Raw genomic sequence first — 23,600 nt, 5'->3', positions numbered from 1 at the left:
AGTTGGGATGACCACTTAGCTTTGATTGAGTTTGCATACAACAACAGCTATTATTCCAGTAATTAAATGGATCCATTTGAAGCTTTCTACGGTAGGAGATACAGATCTCCATTCGTTTGGTTCGAAGTTAGTGAGGCCTCAGTTATAGGGCCTGACTTAGTATTCGATGCCTTAGAGAAAGTCCAATTGATTAGAGAAAGACTTTAGGCTACTCAGAGCCAACAGAAGTCTTATGCAGATGTGCATAGAAAGGATCTCGAGTTTGAGATTGGTGACTATATTTATCTAAAGATCTTTCCCATGAAGGGAGTGAAGAGATTCAACAAGAAAGGAAAGATAAGTCCCCGATATGTCGGTCCCTTCAAAATTCTCAGTCGCTTTGGTAAGGTAGCTTATGAGCTCGAATTTCCTTCAGATCTATCCTCAGTTCATTCAGTGTTCCATATCTCCTTGCTAAAGAAGTCCATAGGTGACCCAGCAGTTGTAGTCCCTATAGAGGGCATAGACATTCAGAACAACCTCTCTTTCGAAGAGATTCCAGTCGAAATCCTTGACTACTAGACTCGTAGACTGAGGAACAAAGAAGTTCCTCTAGTTAAAGTTCTTTGGAAGAATCAGTCTGTTGAGGGTGTTACTTGGGAAGCAGAAGCAGATATGCGGACTAAGTACCCTCACCTCTTCTCCACAAACTTAGACTCAGTCCAAGGTACTAGCTTTCCTTAAGCTTATTCAGTTTTATGTTCAGATTTTAGTTATAAATTTGGTATCAAATATCATTGCACCTTCTGTCATGCATTCATGCGTCAGTTCAGTCATGTATTCATACATCAGATATGCATGTTTAGTATATTCAGATTATCAGTCATTTCAGTTATGAAATTATCAGTCATTTCAGTTATGAAATCATGTTTCAATTGTGCATGTCCTATACTTACTTCAGTCTATCGTCTCTCCCCTTTTAGTCAGTCTCATTCGACGACGAATTTCCCAAGTGGGAGATATTATAAGATCCAGTAAAAGTCTAAGTCAAATTAAGCTTCATAAAACTCTATAGAAGGTCCAACACTTAGAAAATTTTAGCAAAGTGTTCAACACTTAGTCTTATTTTAAGCATCCAAACTTCGGAGAATTATTTAATAACCTTCTTAACCTTCGTTTGTTGATTTTTAAGTTGTGTTATGATGGGGAAAGTCAATAGTACATCTGGGGTGAGTTTCAGAATTTTTGGAATAGCGTAAGGGCATGTTTGGTTGCCCAAACTAGTAGCTAAAGGCGTTTAGCCCGCGCCGCCCAGGGTAGTCCCCCGGTCTAGGCAGGGCGCCGCCCAGGGTAGTCCCTTGGTCTAGGAAGGGCGCCGCCCAGGGTAGTCCCCCGGGATAGGTAGGGCACCACCCTGGGTACTCCACCCGGGAAAAATTTCAACATTTTAGCTTGAACTTCCAAGGGCAAAAGGGTCAATTTTTGACCGCTATATAAGCCTAAAACACATAATTCGGTCCATTTTTCACCCAAAATATAGTGTTTCTCTCAAGTTTCTCTCACGAACAAGTCTAGGGTTTTCAATTGAGGATCCAAATTTAAGAATCTCTCTGTCATTCCTCTTCAAATCAAGAACTAAGGTATGTTAAGTGTTCTTTCATGGATTCCTTTCATCCATGAAGCCCAACAATCCAATTTTTATTTATAAATTATGATGTTTATGTTGTGGAATGATTATGATCATGTTGGTGTTGCGGTATAATTTCCAAGTTGAAATCTTTATGTGTTGTTCATGAAACTATGCTAGTATATGGGTTGAAATTATGAAAATAAGTTGAATTATGGAATTTTATGGTATTAATTTGATGATCATGCCTAAGCTCTAAGTTATGCATACTAGGTGTTTGATAAAATGCCTAAGAGAATAATACCTGTGCATTATGACCCAATAGAACCCAAATAATAAATCCATGGTTTATCCTTATGTTCAAAATGACTCCCATGTTGTTGCTATGCATTGTAATGGATTTATGTAATGCTCATGAGATTAGGCTTATGAAATTATGACATGGTTATATGCATCCCTATTCATGTGAAAGCTTATGGCATACAAATACTTCATGAAAATCCTCAAATGATAGTACTATGAACTGTTGCTTATGGTTATGTGTCAAGAAGTATCATGTCTTGTCAGTTTCATGCTATCCAGTCCTAGAGGTACTTGTACTTGATAATTTAGCTATATGCCTATAGCCAGTGTCAGTTTTCACGATACTCTTAGTCTAGACATGATCATTAGAATTCAGTTAGTCACAGAACTCAGGAAAACTCAGTAATCTCATGAACTCAGTCAGTTAATAGAATTCAGTAATATTTCATCAGTCAACGGAATACAATAAACTCAGTCCAGTATATTCAGTTCAGTGTCTATTCATATGGGAGTAGGATTCAGCACCGAGTGAGTCCAGGGATAGGAATTCGACTATTAGTAGAAGGTGTGATTCTTAGAAGCAATCCTTGTACTCCAAAACTATATAGCCAGCGTAGGTTGAGAAATCAAACCTACTAGATGAGGGTAGATGAGGTGGATTAACCTAGTAGATGAGGGTCCCACCATTCTCGTTACAGTACCTGCTAGATAAGGGTCACTCATAGTTTGTCCTTACCAGTGGCGTGATATTGACACCCTTTTAATTAGGGTTATAAATTGGAACCCAACCCAGCTATAATATCTTATTAGGGATATGTCGAGTAGATAACTACTTCCCACAGTCTCAATAATAGAACTCAGATAGTTCTACATAATTCAGTACTGTCAGATATAGTCATTAACTCAGTATGAAACTCAGCTAGTTCCATCAGAACCTAGACTGTCAGACACAATCGCTCAGTATCAGTTATATCAGTTATAAAAAACCCATGTTATCAGTATTCAGACTCACTAATCAGTATTTTATGATCTCATTTATAGTTACTTGTTCATGCATGTATTCTCACGTTCATGTTACTTAGTCAGTTAGTATAGTTCATACATATGAACCCTTGAGTTAAGCTTACCTCACTTGCGTACCAATACATTCCCTCATACTGATGCATACTTTTCTTTTGCGCTATGGTGTTTTATACCATAGGTTCAAAAGCACAAGCTCCAAAGCATCCGTAGTAGATCAGTCGTTCAGCAGACAGACTAGTAGTGAGTCCTCATCATTCGAGGATGTTATTACTTGATTATTTTATTTTTTTCAGTACTTAGTTTATTTCAGTAGTTGGAGTTAGTTGGGGATATGTCCCATCAACTCCCTATTCAGACAGTTAGGGGTTTTCAGACTGTCATGTTCAGACAGTTATTTCAATTATTTTGGAATTGATATACCATATTTACAGATGTTATGTTTTATCAGATATTTGAACCTATTGGCCTTTCAGCCTTTTATTCTGCATTTGTACAGTATATTATGCAGTGCTCTGGTACAAATATCAGTTATGGATTAGCATGTGGTCCTTTGGGGTCATGAGCACCATGTAGCGTTCTGGGTATCAGATTCGGGGCATTACATCAATGCTTAAGGAATTTTCAAGAGACAAAATCCGTGGTGTTTCAAAGGCTTCGAGTTTGATCTTGAACCTGGACTTGATTTGTGAACTTGAAGGATTTGATCTTGACTTGTTCTTGAACTCAAAGGCTTTTGGCTTGTTCTTGAATTTTGTGGTCTTGATCTTGATTTTTGATGAACTAGATTTAAATTCTTGAGCTTTGTAGAGAAATTACGGCGTTTGATCCATGAGCATTCTCTTGCTTCTTGTTAGAGTTGTTCTCCCTCTTTTTCTTAATTATGAGACCCCTATTTATAGTTGTAAGAATAAAAGAGTCATGGTGAAGGTGAATTTTCTTTGACATTTCAAATTTTTAAGTGACATGCCGCTTTTTATGGGCTTTTTATTTCAGTAGGCCTGCAGGATCATTTTGACATGTGGCATGGTCCTATTGGCTTTCACTTGACTTGGCATGCCACATTATTTGACACGTGATGCTTGTTTGAGCCTCTAGAATATGACAATATCTTGGGCTTAGCAAAGTGGGCTCATCATTTGTAGCCCAAATAAATGGGCTAGCCAATAAAAATTGGACTTTAATTAAATCAATACATGTTTGGACTTAAATAATTAATTCAATCATATTAATCCATAATATTTATTTGGGACTAATATATTTTGAATTTAATATAATTTAATTTCGTACAGTTTTATTATCCACAAACCTTATTAAACATGTCATTGTAATTTTGTATTTTAAAATAACTAAGTTTCTTAATCATATCCTACATAAATTTTAGAGAAAAAAATGTCCCAAAACTTCGGTTTTTGGACGTCCTAAATCTTTTGGATATTGTTATAGAGGGTTCATTTCTCCTCCAGGAACGATCTCTTGTTATATAAAATTTTCCCGCCCTACCCCGAGCCTTCGTCATGCAATATTATGTTCAAATCATAGTAAATCATAAGTCGTTTTATAGTTCAAATCTTACTGTCTTAGCTTAAAAGAATACTTGAGAAACCCTTTGATATGTTTTGGAAGTTGATTTTAGGAGGGGGAGCAGGGGGAAGGGGGTTGTCTTAAAACTTTTGGGTTTTAAAATGTATAATTTATTTTAATTACTTTTATTTAGTTCGTATTTAACAAAACAAACTAACTACTAATATAGAAATCTTTTGTTTGGTCTTAAGGAAAAATTATATTTATACCCATTAGTAAATTTTGAGACGAAGAAAACTATAACTCAAAAAGGACAAATAAGTCAATCAACTTTTAGTAAATATTTTGATCAATCAATGTTATTATTGATGCTTTTATATTTCTTCCTCTTTGTTCTTCCTTCTCTATTGGCTCCTTTGCTTTACTCAGTATGCATACTATATCTTTAAAATAAAGAATAACAAAGATAAACTAAGTGAGCGGCGAAAAACTTATTAAGTAAATTCATAAAAAAAAAAAAAAAAGGATATACCAAAAAGAGAAAGTATACCAAAAAATGTTCCATTGGTGGATTTTGTTGCATCTTCCAAGATAAAGAAATTATCGGAAAAAATTGACATAGAAAAATATCTCTTGCATTTTTCAAGTATAGTATAAAGGGGAAACATTTTGGTGCGTTGTTGTTTAATGGTTATATATTGGGTACGGTGTCCAAAAATTAATGGGTTTTGAAAATAAAAAGATGCATTACATAAATTTCTTTTTTAAAAGCAGCAAATAAGTCCTGGTCTAATACAAAAATATTTTATTTATCTTAAGACAAAATTACATTTATACCCATCAATAAATTTTCTGATGGAGGAAATTATAACTTTAAAAGATATAGAAGTCCTTTCATATTTAAAGAATATTTTAATCACTCAACATTATTATTAATACTTTTATAATAATACAAATATATATTATTTTTTTAACTCTATAACGGTATATAACTAAAGTCAACGTAACAAGATCAGTGTGCATGTTATGAATGGGCCGAAACCAATCATGGTGAAGCAGCCCAATACCACATTAAGTGGTTATGTGTGGGATATAGGTTAGTAAATAATACATTCTAGGGAGAATGGACTTATGAAAGTTGTGATAATTGTTTAGGCAAAAGTTTTGCTTCTCATTCCCAATTCTCTCAAGTCCTCTCATCCCCTTCTACTATTGTTCCTCTTCTTCATATTGTAATTTCTCTTTTTCATATTAATCAAAGTTTCTTAGTTCCGTTCACTCTGTGTATTGATTGTCGAGTTGAGAATTTGGTATCGTTACATTGGTGCTTTCATCCAGGGGTCTCTCATGGAGGACCAAATACTCAAGTATGTTGCGAAATCTATTCATGGTGTTCAAGAGTCCATCTCAAGTGATCTCTCAAAAATTCGTAAACTGGTGCAGGAGTTGGCTGGCCAGGTGATATCACGGGCGCACAGAATCTAGTTTCGGATATGTCTGGTGGTCCAACACTAGCTTCGTGCACTCTTCGCCACAAACCGTCAAGGGTGGAGTTACACCATTTCCATGGCGTGAATCCGGAGGTATGGATTTTCAAAGTTGGAAGGTATTTCAAACTCAATGGGATAGCTGATACTTACAAATTGCCTATTGCGTTGATTTATTTAGATGGTGATGCTTTGAAATGGTTTCTATGGCTGAATCGGAACGGTCAATTTATTGATTGGAGGAACTTTACTGAGAAGTTGATCATACATTTTCAAAATTGTAATGGCTTTGCTACACAATCAACTGCAAAAATCTTCAGATTTGATTTTGCTTCTACTTTAGACGATAATAATGCCTACCATATATTCGATAAATTGACAGTGAAGTGTGCGATTATAGATTCTTTGGCATCATTTACTGGAAATGATACTGAGATTAAAACTCTTAATGACATGGAGACACCACCAATTGACAATGTAGAATTTGTTCAAATGGATTTGGAACATGGACTTTCATCCATTGTCGAAGATGCAATGTTCGACGAAATTTCACACACAATAGTAACCTTCGACATTGATGATCTGAACACTATTTTCCATGAGGAGTGCGCACTTTGTGACTACAGCAGCCAAGGTGTATGATACTGAGGAATTAAACATTGGAGTCCTCACTGATGCAATGATATCTTCTTTAAACCGTGCTTTAATTGAAGCACGCTCTTCCAGTAACCTGCCTGTGTCAATCTCTAATTTTGGCATTGGATAATCGATGGATGGAATTTCTTCCATCATCATAGCTCGACTAGTGGTTTTTAATCAAGGACGCATCATTGCGATATAAAACTGAAGACACTAAATATTCTTCCCTCCAAGTAAAAAAGGAGACTTGTGATCTAAATTCTCCATTTTTTGTTCTTACAATTGGGGGTATGACGCCGAAAACTGAGAGCCACATTGATCTGTCTGTTGCTTCTATTTTCATGGATCCTGAGGTGACATTTGATTCACTTTTTATAGAAAATTTATCTACTCCAAGTATTTTGCATCGTTTTATATTTGATCTTGGATTAGACGGGCCTCTACTCCATGTTGCCAGGGTATTTGGGAATTCGCATCCAAAAGATACATCTAGTTTACTAGTTCCTTTTGCTAGCCATCTATTTCTAATGTCAACGACTACGCAATCTGTTAATAGCAAATTCCCATTTGCTTTTGTTGGTGCCTTATGGGATTGTGTTTACGTGATTCCCTGTTTTCCAGTTGATCCTAGTGCCATAATTTTTTTGGTACCCATTCATGTAACGTCATCGAACCTTTGTGTATGGGATCCAAGAATCCATTTTGAGTTCATGGCTCTAACAGGTTATTCAGTGGACGTAGAGGCACTGCAATTGCAGGGATGCTCTAGAAAGTTTTTATTAACCCCGTATATTAATTATATGTCTAGAGCATGGGATTTCGGACAGTGTTGGTGTGTGAATTACTACATCTTATAATCTGGTTATGCAGAGAATGTGGAGGAACTATTGTTACTGGGATGTTTTAACAAGTTTTTCGTCATTGCTTGTTCAAACTCTATGAGTAAAGTATGGGATCCTGGGCAACTAGGGTGTGTAAATTCCTGTTGGTCCAAGGTGTTCTCTATTTTTGAGAATTACATTGCAATCACATGGAGAGAGAAGGGCATTGCTACTTCCATTAGCCATCTGTGTGTGTTGCTAATACAAAATATGGTAAAGGTCCTGTGTGTGGCTATCAGTAGTTCTTATACCTGTTTGGATGATATACTTACTTGCGTTGCTCTTTTGGACACATCTCACATTATTACATATCTTTGCAATGTTGGTCAGCAGCTAAACAAGAATGATACAACCACGTCTACAAAAATCCAGGCTGCCAACCAAGTTATATCCTTATTGCTTATCAATCTAACGGTACCTGAGGATGCTCGTGCCTACTTGAACCTTGAGGAAAAGGTTCTTATTGGGGTCGGGGGTATTGTTATGAATGGGTTGAAACCAATCATGGTGAACCAGCCCAATACCACATTAAGTGGTTATGTGTGTGATGTAGGTTAATAAATAATACTCCCTCCGTTTAAAAAAGAATGGCCTACTTTACTTTTTAGTCCGTTTAAAAAAGAATGGCCCTTTTCCTTTTTTGGCAATACTTTAATTTCAACTTTCCACATGGCATGTTTATGACCACAAGATTAAAGGACATTTTGGTACATTTGACACTACTTTAAATTAAGACGACAAAATTCAAAAGTCTTCTTTATTTTCTTAAACTTTGTGTCAAGTCAAAGTAGGTCATTCTTTTTTAAACGGAGGGAGTACATTCTAGGGAGAATAGACTTATGAAAGTTGTGATAATTGCTTAGGCAAAAACTTTGCTTCTCATCCCCAATTCTCTCTAGTCCTCTCATCCCCTTACTACTGTTCCTCTTCTTCATATTGTAATTTCTCATTTTCATATTAATCAAAGTTTCTTAGTTCCGTTCACTCTGTGTATTTATTGTCGAGTTGAGAATTTGGTATCGTTACAGCACACCTCATGACAGAGTAAATGACAGGGAGCAAGCACAATTGTATAAGAGAATAAAGTTCAAATTACCTATGTAATCTTCTTCCTTCCCTCTTTATTTTGTTCTCTTTTTAATTGAAGAAAAGTTTTATAATATTTTTGATTAAGGTACATATACATAAATAAATAAGAACATCTTTAATTAAAAGTAGAGTGGTATTTAATTCTGCATATTATCACAAGTCGATGAATCTACTTTACCTTTTGCTTATATATGTTGGGAAAGCCACTTTGCGCACTTTTATATTACCGTTACCTCATGTCTTCTCTTCGCCATATCATAATACAATTGGTTTTCTATGGGTCTCCTCTTTTGACTTATAAAATCATAACAAGTCCTAAAATGGTCATACTTTTATATAACTTCCAGTAATTTTCAAACAGGTATATGCGGATCTTGTTTTACTAATTTTTCTCTTTCAATATTGTCTAGAAATAAATGATCCTTTCTTTATTGATCTGATTGGTTCTGTTTGCTTAAACTCTGTCAAAAGTAAAAAGACATGCATGGAGTCTCCGTGTTAGGTAACCTGCCGAGAACAATAACCTTGAGAAAGAATTCTCTAGTGTGTGCAATTTCCCCATGGTGGCAATTTCAGCTCATATTCGTGAAAAGAGTTCATTTAATCATATTTAGTGAATTGGATCACTCATATTTTAAATGAGTAAATATGAACTTCAATTTATTTTAAAAGCTCATACAAATATGAACAAAATGGGTAAAATATGGTACCCATTTAAATACAGAGATCACCCACATATGCTTAAAGTTTCAGTTTTTTTTCTTTTCTAGTTTCATTTCTTCTTCTTTGTTTTCTTTCTTTTTTCCTTTAATTTACTTTTTTTTTTACTCATTCCTTATAATTTCTTTTTTTCTTTCTCATTTTTTTATCTATTTTTTTATTTTTTATTTCTTTTTTCTTTGTATTTTTTTTTTCGTTTTCCCCTTTCTCATCTTATTTCATCATTCGTATTCCCTTGAGACTTCCATGAGTTAATAAATATAAACTTTTAATTATCCCATTTAGCCTATATAATTCATAACATCTCTTATCAATTAAATATAATTCATAATCTCACTCCTTTATTATTATTTTTTTTATCTTTTTTTTCTTTTTTTTTCTTTCTTTTTTCCTTTAATTTACTATTTTTTTCTTTCTTTTTCCCTTTAATTTAATTTTTTTCTTTTTCATTTTTCCACTTATTTTTTACTCGTTTCTTACACTTTTTTTCTTTCTTCTTTTTCATCATTTTTTTCTTTGTCAATTTTATTTCTTTGCATTCTTTTTTTTTTTCGTATTTCCATTCCCCCCTTTTTCATTCTTGGTTAGTCAATTTTTTCATTTTTCTTATTTTTTTTATATTCTTTTCCTCATCTTTTTTTTTTTGTCATTGCATTTTATATTTTTTTACTTTAAATTTATTTGTATCATACTATATATTTCAAATAAATTTATTATTTGTATTTGAATAGTTTAGTTGTCAATATGTGCAATTTATCATTTGTATTTATATACAAATAAATATTGTGGTGAAGTGGATGGGGCTGCTCCACCCTTAACCAGAGGTCGAGGGTACAATCGTGATTATGGAGAAAATTCTGTTGGGAGCGCTTCCACCTTAATGGGCCCTGCAACGCCCGATCCAGATTAGTCGGGGCTCCAATGCAGGCATCGATCATCGGATGAAAAAACAAAAAAAAATATATGAATTAATTGTATTTTCTTGAGACTAAAATATATATGGTTGAGGATTCACATAGTTCTCGAATTATAAATGTTGGGGGAATATAAATCAATATGTGCTTATGGTATTTTTGTTATCATAAAAAAAAAAAAGAAAACCAAAAAAAAAAAAGTAGAAAGAGAGAAAGAAGTTAAAAAAAAAAAGAGAAAAAAAACGTAAAGAAAGAATTGAAGAAAAAAAATACAAAAAAAATCAAAAAGAAAAAATAATGAAAAAGGAGAAAAGAAAAAAGAAAAAAAATGATGATGAAAACAAATATACTGAGTGGTTACGATATTTTAGTCATCATCCATAATTTGTACTCGACTTAACCACGTTCTTCAAAAATAAAAAAAATATATAAAACATAAAATACAATCAAAAAAAAATGAGGAAGAAGTAAAAACAAAAAAATAAAAAAAAAAAGAAATAAAGGAGACTAAAAAGGAAAAGGAAAAAAAGTAAAAAGAAAGAGAAACAAAGGGTAGAGGGTAGAAATAGAAGAGAGAAAAAAAGAATAGAAAAATGAAAGAAAAAAAACTAGAAGCTACCTATAGAAGAGAAACAAAAAAAAATTAAAAAGAAAAACTAAAAAAATAAGAAATGGAAAAAAAAAATAAGTCAATATGATATAGAAGTTTTAAGTTATTAATTTGGGAGTTAAAGTGGGTTGAAATCATTTTCACCCAATATATATTTGACCAAATTCATATTTATTCATATTTATATGGACGAATTACAATCCAAACTATTTTTGCTCGATCCATATTTAACCGTCCAAATCCAATTCAATCCGTCCATTTGCGACACCTAAATTTCCTCCTAAATACGTGATTTTTCTCATCACATTGTAAGCATCATCACACTTCTTCCCTTCAAAGTAACAGGTTATAAATTCCTGAGTAAACATTCCTCCATGGCATCTTTGAAAAGACTGCCATAGTATTGTTTTTCCTAACGAGCTCAATGGGAAGCTCCTCAGCTCAACTTACCACTGGATTTTACTCAAATCATGTCCTAAACTCATAAATATGTTGTGAGCTCTGCCATTAAGAAGGAAACCCGAATGGGTGCTTCCCTCCTCCACCTGTTCTTCCATGATTGTTTCGTCAATGTAATCTACCCTCTTGTCTCCTTTTTTCTTTTTTCATTTATCGTTTTCACAAATATTGTTGTTGTTGTTTTCACGTTCTAGAACACGCTGGAGTTTTTACAAATATGTATGGTACTCTCTCCGTTGCGTGTCTCACCATTTTTTTTTTTCGGCTTCTCTTGAGAAAAATGTTAATTAGAGGCTAATTTCACTATATTATTTCTCTCTATTTAATATTTTTGTTACACTGTATTAATATCTATTTATATTTATAACTAAGGATAAAGGTGAAAAAATATAAATAATTATGTCTTATTTTTTAAGATAACAAATATTATAAATTATTTATTTTTAATTAGTATGATAAATATTTAAAAAATAGAGGGAGTACAACACTTATATCTATTAACAATATAAGGGGTCATTTGGTGTGAGGCATAAACAATATAAGGGGTCATTTGGTGTGAGGCATAAGAGATAAATAACCCCGAAATAAAACAAAGGACTAGTTTTTCCCATTTTTGGGTGAAGTATTAGTTAGCATTAAAATTATTTATCTCACCATTTCCTGCATAGTGATGAAATAAGTTATCTTATATATATGGTGGATAATTAATTCCAAAATAATTAATTGTTTTGAATAACTATTTCTCAAACAAACGACCCTTAGCGTGAGTTATAAGTTATAATAGTCTCGGGATTATAAATTGTAGAATTATTTTATTTCATATTTGGTTTATGGGATAAGTTAATTAAGAGATTACTTATCGCATCATTTATACATTAGTGTGGGATAAGTTATTCCATATGTATGATAAGATAATTAATTTCAAGATAATTAATCTCGAAATTAATTATTTCAAGATAATTTGGTCCCAACTTGCACTATAACCCCTAAGGGGTCGTTTGGTAGAAAGAGATGTTATCCATGGATTAACAATACTGGGATTAGTAATACAAAAATTAGTAATGCAGGGATTAGTAATATAGGGATTATTTTTTATCAAGTGTTTGGTGTATTATATTAAAACATAGATATATCATGTATTGCGTTTGGATTTAAAACTCAACAAAATCTTTTTTACAACTATACCCTCAAATTTTTTTGAGATTTTCTATTTCATTTAACTAGTCAAATTACTCACCCTTTGCATGATCTTATAGAAAAGTTAAAATATGAATAATAATTTTTACTTTGCTTAGTTGAACATTTATTTTTTTTTCAAAAAAATTGAGTCTATTTGATCAAGAAAAATTCAAAACAACAAATAATTGTCATATTATACAGAAATAATTTTTAAAAATGCAAAAGCACATTATATAAGAACATCACGGATCGTTGATAATATAGTTTTAGATTTTCAAATTGTATATTTATTTAACAATAATCTTTTCTATATAAATTAATCCATTTGTAAATTAAACAATTATAGAATAGCATAAATGTAGTTCTCATTCGACGCTATCAACCAATATAAGGAAGAAAATGATATTTAAGCACTTGATTAGCATACGCAAAGAAAAAAGAGCTTGCAAATTAATGTAACATAACAATCAATTTTTTAGTGATTAGATTTAAAATGGAACTAAATGAAAAAATTTAATAAAAAGAATTGAGGGATAGTTAAGTCATTTAATTTTCTTATCCATGTATTATTATGTCTGAATAAGTAATCTCATGATTTCCTAGATATAAGATAATACACCATATGGTGTATTAGTTATTCATGAATAAGAAGGAATTAAATTAAGTTGTACAAATAAATGATGTATTAAGTTAAATTAGATTTTAATACATGGATTATTTTAAATAATACATTTTACCAAACATGCCCTAGGAGTGTTACAAGTTTCCAATATGGTTAGTAGTTTCTGTTGCCAAGTGTCGTATCGGGACATTCTTTTGTGAGACCGTTTGATAACTTTGTTGGTGAGTTCGCTTACTAGTAACTTCGGGATAAACTATAGAAATAGCTTCTTTGACTTTTTTTCACTACAAAAGACATACAAAATGAGCTTTTTTATATAGAACAAATATAATATTATATTTTATTTATCTTTCAACTTTAGTTTTTTTTTTAAATTGTATTTTTTTGTTTTTCTTAACCTTTAACTTTTTTCTTTTTTTCTCAACTTCTATACTTTTTTTATTCTTTTTTTCTTTTTTACTTTTGTCGTTTTTTCTTCAGGTTTTTTTTTTCTCAATATTTATTTTTTTCTCCTCCACTTCTATTTTTTTATTTTCTCATTTTATTTTTCTTGATTTTTATTTATGTAAAATATTTTTTCCTCACTTTTTATTTTTTTTGTTAAAATATCTCCTACTTTATTCAGATTCACATATAGCTGCCATTGTAGCAGTTACCAAACTCGAAGAAAAAGAAGGGAGAAAGGAAAGAAGAGAGAAAATATTGAGCCAAGATAATTTTTTGTGTCAAGAGTTAGTTACAATGTAAGCTGACTGCATCTATTTATAAGCTCACATGCTCATCACATGAGCATCTAGAAGCTTCCTAACAGCTCACCAACTAACTCACTTTTCTCTGCAAGCAACAACTAACAACATCAAAATAAAATCAATGGAACAGTAACTACTATGCTAACCAACTAACTACTATAGTTGTACAAATGTAATAGTTTCCACCATAAGTTTCAACACTCCCCTCAAGCCGCAGGGTGCAAAATGTTGAGCACACCAAGCTTGCTTAGGAGATGTGAGTGTTGATCATAATCCAAGCTCTTGGTGAGAATGTCTGCAACTTGTTGGCTAGTCTATACATACATTGGCTGAACCAACCCTTCCTTGATCTTGTCTCTGATAAAGTGACAATCTACCTCAATATGTTTGATCCTCTCATGAAAAATAAAATTTGCAGCCAGTTGAATAGCTGACTTGTTATCAGAGAAAATGGTAATAGGCTTGGTGATTGGTACCTTTAGTTCTGCAAACAACCCTGCCAACCATGTTACTTCTGCCAAGACTGAGGCCATGCTCCTATATTCTGCCTCAGCTGAGCTCCTGGAAATAGTGTGTTGTTTCTTAGATTTTCATGATATCAATAAACTATCAAATTGCACCACATAGCCTGTAACCGACCTCCTAGTGTTTGGACATGCAGCCCAATCTGAGTCACACCAACAAATCAACTCTACAGAAGGATGTGCCTTGAGCCAAATCCCTTGTCCTACAGTTTCTTTCAGATACCTTACCACTCTATTTACAGCTTCTAGATGAGATCTCTTTGGTTGTTGCATGAATTAACTTAGTATCTGCACTGCATAGCTGATATCAGGCCTTGTTATGGTTGCATACATCAATTTTCCAACTAGTCTTTAATATAATGTCATATCTTTCAGTACAACATCTTCTTTAACACCTATTGTTTCATCTACTTCAACAAATATTAGCTTGATGTTAGTCTCCAATGGAGTGAAAACTGGTTTAGCACTAGCAAGTCCTGTATCAGATATGAATTCTAGAATATATTTTCTCTGGTTTAAGATCACTCCACTTGGAGATCTTAGAACTTCAATCCATCAAAGTACTTAAGCTCACCTAAGTCTTTGAGCTTGAACTGCTAATGTAAAGTATCTTTTGCTGCATTTATCATCTCTACATTGTCACCTGTTATCAGAAGATCATCTACATAAACTAGGATCACCACCATTTCTTCTAATTTTTTCAAAGTAAAAAGTGAGTAATCATAGCTACTTTGAGTAAATCCTGCATTGAGTAGTGCTGAAGTAAGCTTTATATTCCACTGTCTGGATGTTTGTTTAAGTCCATATAATGACTTGATCAGTCTGCAGACTTGGTGCTACCTTATTTCTTTGAATCCATCTGGAATTTCCATGTACACCTCTTCCTCTAAGTCACCTTGCAGGAAGGCATTGTAAATATCCATCTAATATATGTTCCATTCTTGTGATACTGCTAAGGCAATGACACTTTACAGTAACCATTTTGGCTACTGGAGAGAAGGTATCATGATGATCTAATCTTTTTAGTTGGTTATATCCCTTGGCTACCAACCTTGATTTGAACCTCTCTATTTCACCATTAGCCTTATACTTGACTTTGTACACCTACTTTGAACCAATAATATTTTTATCCGGAGGCATGTCAACCACCTCCCAAGTGTGGTTGTCTTCTAGGGATTTGACTTCCTGCTTCATAGCTTCAATTCACCTCTCATATTTGCTGGTTTCACTGTAGGATTGAGGTTCAATTTCAGATGAAAAAATGCACACAAACCTCTGATATTTGTTATTGGTTTTAGCAAAAGATAGATAATTTGTCGGAGGGTACCTTGTCCTTTTCTTTACTCCTGGTAAGTTATAGTCCATCAACTAAGTAGGTTGTTTGATGGCTCTAGGTGATCTCCTTGGAGCAACTTCTGTAGATGTTGATGGTGCCTCATCTGTACTTGTTTCATTATGACTAATCTCATCTTGGATGCTATTATTTTCATATATTGACATATCCTCATTGTGTGATTCATATGAGTGATCATCATGATCTGTGTGAACATTTTTTCCTTCATCTATATCAGCATGTATTAGTGAACTTGGTTGAATAAAACCTGCAGGAGATTCTGAACTTGCCTTGTCAGCAAAAGAGAATAAGTTTTCTTTGAACACTACATCTCTTGTGACAAATAACCTGTTGGTGCACCAATTCAAAAGTATATAGCCCTTCTGAGTAGTAGAATAGCCCATCAATATAGCAACTTTAGCTCTTTCAGAGAACTTATCGCCCTTTGGTAGAACTGAAGCATAATACTTATATCTAATTACTCTCAGATGTGTCATGGATGGAACTTTGTAAAATAACATCTCATAGGGACTTTTCCCTCCAATAGATGCAGATGATAACCTGTTGATAAGGTAGACAGTAGCCTTGACATTCAAACCCCAAAACCGGATAGGTATTTATGACTGGAACCTAATAGCTCTTGCAATATTAAGGATTTGTCTATGCCTTCTTTCAATCACACTATTTTATTATGGTGTGTAGGGGTAGCTACTTTGGTGTATCACTCCTAGGGACTGAAATAATTCTTTACACTTATAATTAATGAACTCTGTCCCATTGTCTGATCTGAGTATCTTCACTTGAATACCAAACTGGTTTTGAATCATAGTAAAGAAAATTTTTATGGCAACAATACATTCAAACTTAAGTTGTAACAAATGCAACCATGTGTATCTTCTATGATTATCAACAACAGTTAAGAAGTAGTATTTATTATCAAAAGTAGGTTTCTTATAAGGTTCCCAAAAATCCATATGTACAACATAAAAACATTTTGTATCTCTAGAAGTGCTATCAGGGAACATCAATCTAGTTTGCTTAGCCAATGGACATACATGACACTTATTTATAGAATCTACATCACTATTGTATCTTATTATATTAAGAGTTTTTAATGTTTAAGAAGAAGGATGTCCCAGCCTTATATGCCATAATCTGCAGTCATGCACCTCTATTTCTGCAACTTATTTCTGATAGGATACATTATTAAAAGTTCCAGTTACTACACATACACTCTTAAGGATGTATAATCCTCCTCTTTCCTTACCAATCCCCTTCACCTTGCCATTATGAAGGTCATGAAACACACAGAAGTCAGGGTAGAAAGTAACAAAGCAAGATAGCTGCTTAGTCATTTTAGACACTGACAGAAAGTTTAGATTAAAATATGGGACATATAACACATCCCTTACAACGTCATCTTTAAGTACATGTGCTTTCCCCATATGTGATATATCAACCTTGACTCTAGTAGGTAAATTGACTTTATCACAGATGGTGTTATCCATTTTGTGATAGTTTAAAAGAATATCTTTATGTGCTACAACATGATGTGTAGCTTTAGAGTCTACTATCTATTCATGTGGAACACTATGACTAGAAAAATAAGTAACAGTTCTGTCATGTTAGGTTGTTCTGAGTCATGTGTCTTCTTATTAATCAATGCCATAATTTGTTTGTATTCTTATTCTGAGAAGCCTTGTGTCTTTGCTACAACAACATTGTTGATATCTTTATTACCCTAACTGCTTGATTGATCCTTCAAGCATGAATTATCTGCCTTAGGTCCAAGAAAACTATGAGTTGATAACTGATTGTTATTGTGACCAGTAGCTGATTGCCCATATCCTCCAGTTCTACCTTGACCACTATAAAATGGTTAATTTGTTGTTTCCCTTGGGCTGTAGCTATTTTTCTTTTTGTTCCTCCAGTCATTAGGATATCCATGCAGCTTGTAACAATTCTCCCTTGCATGACCAGTGAAATTGCAGTAATCACACCTTTTGTTCTTGTATCCTTGACTTCTATAACTTGATGCTTGATTCCTATTCCCATATTCTTCTTCTGCATTATTTCTGTGCATTTGCATGACAATAGGTTTAGTCTTATCACTGATAGTTGTAGCATAAGCAAGTTGTTGGATATCATCTTCAATTTTCATTGCATATGCTTGATTTAGTGTAGGTATTGTCCCCTTCATTAATATTTGTCTCTTTGCTTAATCATAAGCATTATTTAGGCCACTCAAAAACCGTATGAGCCTCAGTTGATATAGGTGCTCTGTATAATTCTTAGACTTAGGACAATTACAAAATGGAGTGGGAATAACTGCATCAAGTTCACTCCATAAGTTTTTCAACTTGGTGAACTATGTTGCTACTGAATCTGTGCCTAGGTGAAGTTTATTGATTTCCCTGTGTAATTGATATAACCTCATATGATTTACTTTATCAAACCTTTCCTTGAGATCTTCCCATACCTCATAAGCATTTGTTGCATACACAATACCACTAAGCAATTCAGCACTTACAGAACTCATTAACCATGAAAGGACCACTACATTACATGTCTCCCATTGATCATGCAACTCTTCTCTGTATATGTCCTTACTACAAGCTCCAGTTATAAAACCATATTTTCTCTTTCCCAACAGTACAATCTTCATAGATCTACACTAAACTCCATAATTTTCTGAACCAATTAATTTGATAGGGATTAATGTAGCTCCTTCTACATCTGATGCTCCCAGGAATAAGGGATCACTAGGATCTATTTTAGGTGCCATATCTGACTTGTAAGCTACAACTAAATTGAAATCAAAATATCACAGGAACCTTGGAATCTATAATGTGTATGCAGAGATTTATGGCTCACAAAATGGAGATCTTAACTCCTCTAAGCTAGGTCACAAACAGAAACATATAATAGGACACTCACAGTATTGCAGGTGTGTTCTCATTCGATTGTGGCTTCTTCAGATCTACGATCGCCTGGCTCTAATACCATGTTAAAATAGCTCCTACTTTATTCAGATTCATATATAATTGCTATGGTAGCAGTTACCAAGATCGAAGGAAAAGAAGGAAGAAAGGGAAGAAGAGAGAAAATATTGAGCCAAGATAATTTTTTGTGTTAAGAGTTAGTTACAATGTGAGTTGATTGCATCTATTTATAAGCTCACATGCTCATCACATAAGCATCCAGAAGCTTCCTAACAGCTCACCAACTAACTCACTTTTCGCTGCAAGCAACAGCTAACAACATCAAAATAAAACCAATGGAACAATAACTACTATGCTAACGAACTAACTGCTCTAACTAATTGCTATAACTGTACAAATGTGATAGTTTCCACAATAAGTTTCAAAATTTTCTTTTATTTCTTTCAAATAACAAGTTGTGTCTGTGGGCAAGATTTGACACTTCCACCTAGTATCTTGATTTATGAGATGCTATATCAATCTTACCATAGAGGCAAGACTTAGCCAAAGGACTTTCGAACGATAAGTTACGACTCAAGGGCAAGAGTTGACACTACAACATTGTGTTTCTAGTTATGAGATATTTTATAACTCTAGTCTTAGAGGCAAGACTTAGCCTAAAGATTTTCAAACAACAAGTTATGCCTCATTGACGAGATTTGACACTATCACATTGTATCTTGATTTATGAAACACTTTAAAACTCTTGCTTTAAAGGCAAATTTAGTCTAAAAACTTTCAAATAACAAGTTATAGCTCACAGAAAATAGTTAATCCTATCACATTGTGTCTTGATGTATGAGATGCTCTATAACTCTTGCCTCAGAGCACGACTCAAGTCAAGAACTTTCAAATAACAAGCTATGCCCCATGGGCAAGAGTTTACACTGCTACATTGTGTCTTGTTTTATAAGATGTGCTATAACTCTTGTTTTAGAGGTAAAACTTAATCCAAGGACTTTCAAATAATAAGTTATGCCCTATGGACAAGAGTTGACACTACCACGTTGTGTCTTGATTTATGAGATATTTCTATAACTCTTGCCTTAGAGGCAAGGTTTAGCCCATGGACTTTCAAATAATAAGTTATGCTTCATGGACAAAGACACTACCACATTGTGTCTTGATTTATGATATGCTCTATATTAATCTTGCCTCTAAGACAAGACTTAGCTCAAGAACCTCCCAAAAAAAATAAGTTACTCCCCATAGACAAAAGTTAATACTACTTCATTATGTCAACTTATGAAATACTCTATAACTTTTGCCTTAAAGACAAGACTTCGCTCAAAGATTTTCAAACAAATTATGTCCCACGAGCAAGACTTGACACAATCATATTATGTCTTGATTTATGAGATGCTTGATAACTTTTGCCTTAAAGAGGCAAGATTTATCCCAAAAAACTTTCAAACAACAAGTCACACACTTAAATTTACTTCTACATTAAAGAAAGAAGATCATCTTTAATGATTATCCAACTTTTTGTTAATAGCAAAATATAATAGAAGCTGAAAACAAAAGAGAAGAAAAAACAAAGATTGTGAAAAAGAAAGAAAAGGAAAAAATGAAGGTCAAGAAAAAAGAGAAGAGTAAAAACAAAAAAGAATTAAAGATTGAGAAAAAACAAAAATGAGAAACATAAAATAAAAATAAAGTTTGAGAAAAATAAAAAAAAATGAGCAAAAATAAAAAGAAAATATAAAAGAAAATAAAGACCTTGACAAATGAATTTAAAAAAAAAAGTTAAAAAATAAATAATGTTTGAGGAAAAGAAAAGAGAAGAAAAAAAATAAAGGCTGCAAAAAATAAATTAAAACATAAAAGAAAAAAGAAAAAACAAAGGAAAAATATGAAGATTTTTTGTGGAAGACAAAAAAGTAGAGCCACTAGGCTATCCATGTAATTTCCTTGTTAAGTCGTGTAAGTCTTTTTCCGTCTCCAGATATTCAAATGGTGTCACATATAACTTTCTACATTTTTAATTTTTTTTGTTTCCCAAAAAATTGTTTCGTTGTACAATATGGTCAAATTTTCATGTAGATATTGAGTTTTCCAGTTTTCGAGAAATTCCAACAACTTTTAAAGAAAAAAAAGTTCCTTCACAATACTTCAATATTTTCTAAGTGAAATATGTGTCCGGATACAACTTTAACTTTAAATACCCTCCTACAGCTGAACTTCAAATAGTTTTTTTAAAAAAAGTATCACGAAATTCATGTCCAGAATCCACAGTTATTCTCGACTGAATGAATAATTTATGTTAGTAGAAATACACCTAACACTTTGTTTGGATGATAGTTTATCAAGGTTTCATAATGTACAGTATGGTATGGTGCTGTATACTATATTACAATACAATATTTAGATAGGCTGTATCGCACATTGCTGTTTAATAATAATTTTTTTGTTTGATTTAATGATATGGTAATGTATCGTAATGGATAAGTTTACTAAAATACCCCTAATTATTATAAATTTTAAATTTATCAATAATTATTAATAAAATAAATTTCTTTCTACAATGCTCAACAAAAGAACAAATGATCGTTGATAGATTTATCCAAAACTAGTTTGCCGAAGTTGTACATACTACAAACTAAAAAGAAAAGAAAAAGATTTACCCAAAACACTTTTGTGAAATACATCATGTCACCTGCTATCTTAAGAATAAGATTAAGATGTCATTTTGCCAGCACAACAGAATATTCTTCGAAGCGGACTTCCGATGCCAAGATTTGAATTCAACACAATGCTGGTAGTACGCTAACCAACATGTTCTAACATACATTTTTAGTAATTTGCGCTTCAAATAGGTAAGTGTGTGATTATTGAAGTCGGACTAATTGTCTGCAGGTGTTCAGTTGTTTCACAGGTTTAAGTTGTTCCTTTGGAACACTTGCAACCTCTAGTTTACATTTGGTGGATTTAACACAAAAAAATCCTGAAACAAAGTGTTACAGGTTGTAAAGGAGACAACAGATGAGCAAAGAAGAACAGAGGAGAACAGTGCAGAGGAAAAATGTAAAAATAAAAATATAGGGTTTGAAGTAATATAGGATAAAGGGTAAAATAAAATTAGAAAATATTAAGTAAGGGCATACTCGGAAAAGAAATAAGAAAATCATGGGATACCATCAAATCGGTGGTTCTAAAAATTGAGGAATTTCATGGTTATCAAACCATGAAATAAATATCATACCATACCATACCTTTTAGAAAACAATCAAAACAGACATGATTCCCGTGATAACTATACCATACCATACCATGGGAAACTACCATCCAAACATGCACTAATTGTGTTACCTTTGACTTTCCATGCTCCTAAATATGTCATGTTTACCTTAGTTTAGGCTCTCTTTGTTTTGTTTATTTTGGTCTAAATTGTTTAATGAATTTATATAGGGATGTGATGGATCATTGTTCCTGGATGATACATCAACCTTCACAGGCAAAAAGAGGGCACAACCAAATTTCAATCCCGCCAGAGGATTTGAAGTTATTGACGACATCAAATCCGCTGTCAAAAAAGTCTGCCCTGGTGTCGTCTCTTGTGCTGATATTTTGGCCGTTACCGCCCGGGACTCTTTTGCTATCGTATGTTCTTGATTTTATTTTCAACATATTTCTTATGTAACCTCCTTTTTAAAATTATATTCTAACAAAGGATGTTGTATGTATATATGTAGCTTGGAGGACCTAATTGGGATGTAAAACTCGGAAGAAGAGATGCCAGGACAGCAAGCCAAGCTCCTGCCAATAATAGCATTCCTACCCTAACATCTAATCTTAACCGTCTCATCTCTAGCTTCAATGCCGTTGGCCTTTCCACAAAGGACATGATTGTCTTATCTCGTTTATTTTTATCACTTTAAATCTTTAAACTCAATAGATTTAAGTTATATACATTGACCGAGCTAAAAGTACACTTAGTGTTGTTTAAATTGTAACAAAAAATATATTTTTACTATGTTGCCAATTAGTATCAACTTATGTTATTTTAATGGTGTTTGACAGGAGCTCATACCATTGGACAAGCAAGGTGCACCAGTTTCAGGGGATGCATATACAACAAGACCAATAACTTGGACTCATAACTAGCACGAACTAGGCACAATAACTACCCGAGAACCTCTGGCTCAGGGGACAACAATTTGGCACCTATTGATCTACAGACTCCACATACTTTGACAACCACTATTTCAAAAACCTTATAAACAAAAAGGGCTGGCTCCACTCCGATCAGCAGCTATTCAATGGGGGATCCACCGATTCAATTGTGAAATCATAGAGTAACAATCCCAGCAGTTTCACCACTGATTTTGTGACCGCCATGATTAAGATGGGTGATATCCGTCCCCTTACTGGATCTAAGGGAGAGATCAGGAAGAACTGCAGGAGGATCAACTAATTCTTCTACTCTTTCTTAGTTAATTTCAAGTGTCCTTGCAAACTGCTATTTGTCTTATTTTGACTTTTCAATTTGTAGTTTTGTTGCTTGATTTGTAGGCAGATAGGTTGTTACCTATATACCCAGTTACAGCTTCACCTGCCACTTTTTTCTACACTGCAATGTGGCATCTTTGTATCGTATTCAAGTTATATATTTATTCAAAAACACCTTTCTGTGTTAAAACTTCCTAAGAAAAACCGGTCACATTATTGTCCATATAACGACGGGAAAGGTGAAATGAAGAAATTTTTAAGAAGTTACTCCCTCTTACTTACTTTAATGTAAACACTTTGCACATAATAAAAATAGCCTACTTGATATAATTAATGGTTTTGTCATGCCTATACCATATTACGTCTTAGTTTGTCGTATAACTTTCTAGGAATTCTGTGTCTAACTCTAAGTGACTTAATTTAACGTATAACTTTCTAGGGATTCTGTGTCCAACTCTAAGAGATTTTAATATTACTACTGTATAGAAATGTGACCATTGGTACTATTATT

At 33.2% G+C, this 23,600-nt stretch overlaps 1 pseudogene; it reads left to right on the top strand.

Annotated features, from left to right (window-relative positions):
- Positions 1-11,217: 11,217 nt before the first annotated feature.
- Positions 11,218-23,054, top strand: LOC107873960 (annotated as a pseudogene).
- Positions 23,055-23,600: the final 546 nt, after the last annotated feature.

The sequence above is a fragment of the Capsicum annuum genome, chromosome 6 (assembly GCF_002878395.1).
Source record: "Capsicum annuum cultivar UCD-10X-F1 chromosome 6, UCD10Xv1.1, whole genome shotgun sequence".
NCBI classification, from domain to species: domain Eukaryota; kingdom Viridiplantae; phylum Streptophyta; class Magnoliopsida; order Solanales; family Solanaceae; genus Capsicum; species Capsicum annuum.
Note: the sequence above shows the minus strand (reverse complement) of the source record. Positions and strands in the feature narration are given on the sequence as shown.